This window comes from Folsomia candida, unplaced genomic scaffold (assembly GCF_002217175.1).
Source record: "Folsomia candida strain VU population unplaced genomic scaffold, ASM221717v1 Fcan01_Sc015, whole genome shotgun sequence".
Taxonomy (NCBI): Eukaryota; Metazoa; Arthropoda; class Collembola; order Entomobryomorpha; family Isotomidae; genus Folsomia; species Folsomia candida.
Window position 1 is genome coordinate 2,299,682 of NW_019091207.1, and position 7,607 is coordinate 2,307,288.

Genomic DNA, 7,607 nt, shown 5'->3' on the forward strand with positions numbered 1-7,607 from the left:
TTCTGCACAAAAACTATACATACAGCGCAATTTGTACAGAAAACTATACACAGAATTATAGTTCTGCAGAATGAAACCCATTCAAATTTGCAATATTATGTCGCAAAAATTATGCATAATACGAACAATACTTATCGAGCTGGTCGATTACTGCAGAATTCAATATAATGCACAAAAACTGTATACAAAACAATTTGTAGAGAAAACTATGCATAATTATGCACACACAGTCTTGGTCAATATAAAGCCTATACAAATTTATTTTCTGCACAATTACAAGATTACGCAGAATATATAGTATCTATGCATCCAGCTTTTGTCAATTGCTGCAGAATTCGATACAGTGATTTCTACCATTGTGTACATTTTTTTACCTAGCTCACATTGCATCATGTCCTTATTTATAGCCATTTTTAAAAGGAGTACATCTATCTAATCCCGTCACCCATTTCCTCGCTTTCCTCCTGCACCCACCACTTGTCCACGTCGTGATCATCGTCGTCCGTCCAGCACTCTGGTCTAAAACAACAATGGTACTACTCAACCCCCATTTGTCTCTCCACTCCACTTCACTCACTCGCTCACTAATCCAAAGTCCACTCCACACACACACTACTTTCACCCAAAATCTCATCCCTCCTCGTCCTCCACATGCTCAATCCCCCACGCCAAATCATCAAATCCCTTCTCATCACCGTCCTTAATAAGAAGAAGCAGTCGACTCACTCACTCGCTCCTCTTAAGACTTTGAAAACGTGGGTTTGTTAATTCTATGCAAATTGTATGCAGGGGAAAGTAAACTGATGTGAAATTGGAATGTGATGTCATGTGCTGGGCTTGTTCGGCCGAGTGAGGCAAATTCTGAAGAGGTTTAATTCCTTTCATCCACTTGAACATAGTTCCGCCGTCCTCGCCTCCTCCTCCTCCTCCAAATCAAATCACATCGGCACGAATCTTACTCGATGAGTAAAATAAAGCAAAGCAAACAAAACAAAATGTAGCAATAGGGCGAAACCAGTCCTTAAAAATTATGTATGTGACTACACCCCCTGACCTCGAGGGGGTGGTCCGATTGACCCCAAAAGTGGAAGGGTCCCCCCTTGGGGTCATTTGTATGATGCTGTTCTCAACTGATCTCCACTATCTCGATCCGTTCTCCCGTTATCCTGCTGACAGACAGAGGGACAGACAGACGAACAAAATCGTCAGGGTATCACCATAAAATAAAGCAAAGCAAACAAAATGTAGCAATAGGGTGAAACCAGTAATTCCCCCAAAAATATGTGACCACACCTCCAGGGGGTGGTCAGATTGACCCCAAAAGTGGATATGCATGGTCTCCCCCTGGAGTCATATGTATGACGCTACCTGTCTCGACTATCTCGATCCGTTCTCCCGTTATCCTACTGACGGACAGACGGATGGACAGACGGACAAAATCTTCGCTTAATAGGGTATCACTCTAAAATAAAGCAAAGCACTGAATCCAATTCTGAGAGAGAGAGAGAGCTGGTCCTAAAACCAAGACAAATAGAAGACCCAGCCAGCGTGTGTGCTCGACCGACCAGGTTTCAAGTGCTAGACGAAATGTGGCCAAAATAATCTGGGCTCATTTCATATACAAACACACCAAGCAAGAAGAAGATACACAATTAAAGGGTTGAGACGATGACAACGTAACACACCCAGTCAGTCGGACAGAAATCCAGTTTCAGATAAAAAATACACAATTGTCGCAGCTTTAAACGTAAAATCGTGACAAATTTCTGCGAATTGTGAGGCAAAATGATACACGTGGCCTTAAAAACATTCTCTCTGCAATAATTTCGCGATAAGCCAGGGAACAAGCTCGCTTCAAACTTTAATCGTTGATACGACGAGTCGTATTCAAATAGAAATTCAGTTCTCGTTAAAAAAAATCCAAAATTGTCTCAGGATTCTTCAAAATTTTCCAAATCGACCTTCAAAATCAAAATCCTCTAATCTTTTCCATATCCTTCATGACTCCTTTCTCTCAAATTATGAGGCAAATTGATACACAATTCCTCCCGAAACTTTCTCTCTCTCCACCAAATTTCACACGAAATCCATCCACCAAGAAACAAGCTCTCTCTCTCCACATACTTTCTCTCCTTCTGCTAAAACCTCACCCAAGTTAACCAACTAATTTATTGATTGATCTCCTCTCTCTCTCTCTCTCGGTGTCTCTTCTTCTTAAGACGACACGAGAGAAAGTTGGCCCTGAGCTTTCTCTCTTTCTGCATGCATACCATCACATCACCATCACCATCATGCCAGCCTGACTGGCAAATTGTGTCCCAAAATTAAGGTAGTGATCAACTATGCGCGCATCTCTTGTTTATTTAGCCTCACGTTCCCACTTTCTCCTTCAAGAGAAAACATATTCCCTCAAAAACTTTCTCCTCCTCGTCCTCGCAAATTAAACAAATTATGAGTATTATAAGAAGACCAACGCCCTCCTTCGCCTCTCCTCCTAGACAAAGGACAAGTTAACAGTGGCCGCGGAATAGAGGGACAATGTCCCCACGGATGTCCCCAGGGGACCTCATATTATACACTGTTAAAAATCTGGTAGAGGCAAACATAGATACTCCTTGCTGGGATTGATGTGGTAATAATTACTTACCCGATTGGTAGTAAATTGTTCCTGAGTGGTAATTTTTTCATTACCACAAAATTACTGAATACCAGTGCCGGTAGAGTCCCATACATATGTACTCCGGTCGGTAATGATTTAATACCAGTTTTCTAAGAGTGTACTAAACCACTTCCTCCCTTATCCCAAAATATTAATGTCCCCACACGGGTTCCGCGGCCACTGTGAGTTAGTGTTATTGTGTGAGAGTGAGTGAGAGGTGTGGTATGTGTCGGATAAATTACTTTCACTTAAGTTTCTCCTCCCAGTAATTTTCTACATTATTAAAATCCATAAGATTTGATGTGTTGACATAACCCTTAAAGACGAAAGTGTCGCCTTCTTCTTCCTCGACATGGTGACGGACATGAATGGATGAATGACATGACGTGACGTTTACGTTTGTCAGTCCACCCACGGTACACTAGTTACATGCAGACCTACGTACTTGAGAGGAGGGAGAGAGAGAGAAAGATTCGGTGTGGATGACTTTTGAGGAGGAAATTTCATTAGATTAACTGGATGAGAGGAGTCTTTTGTTGGGGAAGTGGTGAGGATATGTAAGTTTGGAGTGGAAGGGTGACTCCAGCTTATCCACACGGATCATCTCCGTGATCCACTCACTCACTCACTCACCTGCCTGCCCAGAAATGTCGGCACCGTTTCATGTGCAATAAATACCCAACGTTCTTAACCGGATCTGAATTTAGTCTAATGTTTGATTCTGGAAAAAATATTCGGCTAAAAATTCTATCATGGAATTATTTCCATGTGCAAAATTCTGCCGTTTTTGTTTTTAAATAACACTTAAAATTTGTCAATACCTCACAGACCTTAATTTCCAATGTTCTTAATTCTGTAAAAAAAATGGCTAAAAATTCCATCAAGTATTTTATGCAATTTTTTATAGGCGTAAAATTCCGCAGTTTTTATAACATTTGAAATTCTTCAATACTAATAAACGAATCTTAATTTGCCGTAATGTTTTATTCTGCAAAAAACGGCTAAAAATTCCATCAAATATTTTATTTTGTTATTAAATAAGGCCTGAAATTTGTCAACCTTACATTTTATCGTTAGCTGTACACATACATTTAATTTTACATGGGTGCCCATACTCAAAATTGGTGCAAAGTTTACTAATTCATTTCGACGAGGAATCAAATTGAGTACAGGGAAATATTTTATTGAGAGGGGAAAGCAGAAGAATGAATTACGTATTAAAATCCAACTCACTCTTCTTGAGCAAAGTTTGTTTTGTTTGTTTGCTTATAAAATATGGACACACATTCTGCCTCCACCACCACATCCACGGCTCACTCGTGGAGAGAGGGAGAACAATAGGTTTGGAAATTTCCAATTTCTTGAAACTCTCTCTCTCCTTAAATGAATGAGTTACACTTTCCTCATCTTCTCCTCCTCCCAGTCCCCAGCAGACCTACTCAAATTCATCCTCCTCATCATCATCATACTCTTAAATGTTGCTCCTTAAATTCCGTGGGTACAGTTCTCCCAAAAAATCTAGTAGCGCAAAAAAATGACTTCCTTAAAAAAATAAAGAAGTTAACAAAATTAATTTCTCTCAAAAAACGCAGCCTCTCAAAAAAATTACTTTCTCCAAAAAACACCTTTTTAAAAATTACTTTCACCCAAAGAAATACAGTATCTCAAAAAATTACTTTTCCCAAGAACAATGACTTAAAAAATGACTTTCTCCAAAAAAATAGTCTCTCGAAAAATGCTTTCCCTTCAAAAAACAACTATATCAAAAAATTCCAAAATAACTTTCCCCCCAAAAAATAAAGAAACCCTTAATTTTTACCCTCCATACATACTTTCAAATATTGCCCAATTTGTCTGTATCCCTAGCTAAATATACCTCATAATTTCAGCATGTGTTTTCCTTCCTGATTATGCCCTCACCCTCGCAGCGAGCGGCCCACATTCCACAATTTCAATGTGAGGAACAAAAGAGGTAAAGAAGTAAAGTTTAGTGTGGCTGCTTTCTTCGCGTCGCCTTGTCCTCCTCGTCGTCGTCCTTGATTACTTGGAATTTCTGAGGGCCTGGTCGAGCTCACTTTTGTTCTTATGTTTAATGGATATGTGTTGTTGTCCTGAGTGAGTGAGTGAGTGAATGAGGGAGCGAGCGAATCAGCCGCGCCCCATGTGCCGCGAGAAGAAACAACAATGGATGCAGGGAGAAAGCACAGCCTTCACAAATGTCTATCCATAATGCAAATGAACATGTAAATCCGGACCATGGGAAAACGTCGTCACTTTCCCAAGAAGAATATGCTCCCACTCACCAAATGCATATGGATGTATGCACGGAGGTGAGAGCCAAGTCAAGTGAGAACACAAAAAACGCAGTGTTTCGGGTGAAAGTAACAAACTTGCAAGAAATTAGGGGGAAGAAAGTGGTTTCTTGCAGGTAAATATTGCGACCTGCAAGAAATTCAAGGCGCGAGAAGCTACACCCGCCGCTATAAATACTTCAAACGGCACGTGGCTGGATGGCGCGTATTTTTTGCACTTTCTCCCAGTTTCTTGCACCTTGCATTTGCTGCATTTCTTGCTTTATAGTGCAAGAAATGTGCCAAACCCGCAAAAAAAACGGATGCAATGTTTCAGGTGCAAGAAATAGCAGGAAGAAAGCAGGTTTTTGCATGTATCTGCAAGAAATGCAAGGCGCAAAAAAACAACTTCTTGCCGTTATACTTCGTACCACACGTGGCACGATGACGCGCATTTATCACACTTTCTCCCACTTTCTTGCACCTCCCACTTCTCACCTTTCTTCCTTCCCACAGCAAGAAATCTACCAAACCCTTCAAGACCCGAAACCCTGAAAAACAAAAGTAACTTTCTCCCCAAGAAGCGTATGTATATTTACGTATTAACTTATATGCAAATTAGGACCCCCGAATATAAGAAATTTCTAAACTTTTGCTCTCTTTGGAATAATTGCACGAGTCGCACGTCAGAAATATGTATTATTTTGGAAAAAAATAGAGGCGTGAATGAATAACTTTCTCCTTTTGTTTTATTTTGTTGCCTTCATTTATTTTCCTTTGTTTTCCTCCCTGATGTTTGTCGATGTCATGTGTCTTTTCCAGGAGAGAGAATGCCTCAGACTTACTTTTCATGATTATTATTTGCGAGCGGAGAGAAAGCGGAGAAAGCGGGCGGGTTGGGTGAAGAGGAGTTGTTTTCTTGGATGAAGGACACTTAAACCGGGAGCGACATTTCTCTCCTCTCCTCATTTACATAAGACAACTTCTTCCCATCATCAGGAGAAAGAAAGGCACGGTTCGATACCAAATTGTTAATACTTAACTAACATTCCTCCATCTCCTTCTCCTTCTTACGTATGCATACGTACGTATCTTCTTATCAGTGCCCGCGGAAGCGTGTGAGCAATGTCCCCACGGTTATTCAATGTCCCTGCACTGTTATAGTCACACAGGTAATTAAGGCTGCTACTGCTTGGTACATATTAAAATTATACCGGTCAGTAAAAATTTACTACGGATCTGGTAAAACTTTAACACCGAGCTATCACCACGTGGTATTATTTATCAATACCATGTGTTAGAAATCTGGTATAGTCATGCAAGAAATTAAAGTTGTTATTGCTACTGCTTGGTACATATTAAAATTTTACCGGTCGGTAAAAATTTATCACGGGGTAAAATTTTAATACCGAGCTATTACTACGTGGTATTATTTATCAATATCACTATAGTTGAGTCGTATATGGACAGTGATCGCGGATGGGTGGGGACAGAGGGACAATGACCCCACGGTTATTCGATGTCCCCATCATCTACCCATCTTATATAAACCCTTCTCTATCTTACAATGTTAATTTCCCCACATGTCCCCACACCTTCCGCGGCCACTGTCCTTTAACATGTACATACCCCTGCCTGTCTCGTGTCGTGTCATGTCATCCACCAAACAAACTTCGCAGAAAGTCGCAAAGAAAAAAAAATATGCTGATTTTTTTAATCGAAACGGTAAAACTAAAAAAGTAAAAAAAATCGACACATTGCAACTTTCTCTTTTTCGTCACATGCCCATCTTCTTCTCGTCTCCCACGTCGTCACCTTGTTTATGTTGCGGCATTAAAATTTATCTCACTTTTATGTGCAGAAAGCTACAAGTCGTCGAAGCCCTCGTCAGATTACATTAAGATTAAGGGAACACTCGACGAAGAGAGAGGATGGAATCACCATTTTATTTAGAGCACTACGAGCCCTGACTAAAAACCAGCGAGAGAAATTACATACGTAACAGCACAGAAGTCGAGGATGTCTTATGAACAAAAGTATAAAATAAGAATAAGAATGAGGACGAGAAAGTCGGAGGACCGTTTTATTAAGTCGGCGTCCTATTTACTAGTAAAATTTAAACCGTGACATTTGTTCCGTGAGAGGAGAAAGTGGCGAAATTGTGGGAAACCTTGTAGGCAGATTTGATTGACAAGACGTGAACTTTTTCATGCAAATATTTAACGTGTCTGATATGCAAATATGTACAATTGGCACGTACATGCAATTAAGTTTTTTGCACGTCTTAAAGGGTTTGTCATGAGTGCTATTGATTGAAACCGATAACCCTTTGATAAGGTCAGATCACCCAAATGCAAATTAAAATCTGCATATCGTGTCCTCTTTTTCAGATCAGAAATTAACATGAGAAGAAAGAAATTTAGCGGAAAGATTGACAAGAAAAACTTGCAGACATATTTGATTGACAAGAAAACCTGAATTTTTTCATGCAAATATTTAACGTGTCTAATATGCAAATTAAATGTGTGCAATTCACACGTGCTAATAATTATGTAACTTGATTATGTACGTTTGGCCATGAGTGCTATTGATTGAAACCGATAACCCTCCGATAAGATTAAAAGTCACCCTAGATGCAAGATGTAATATTTACCAAT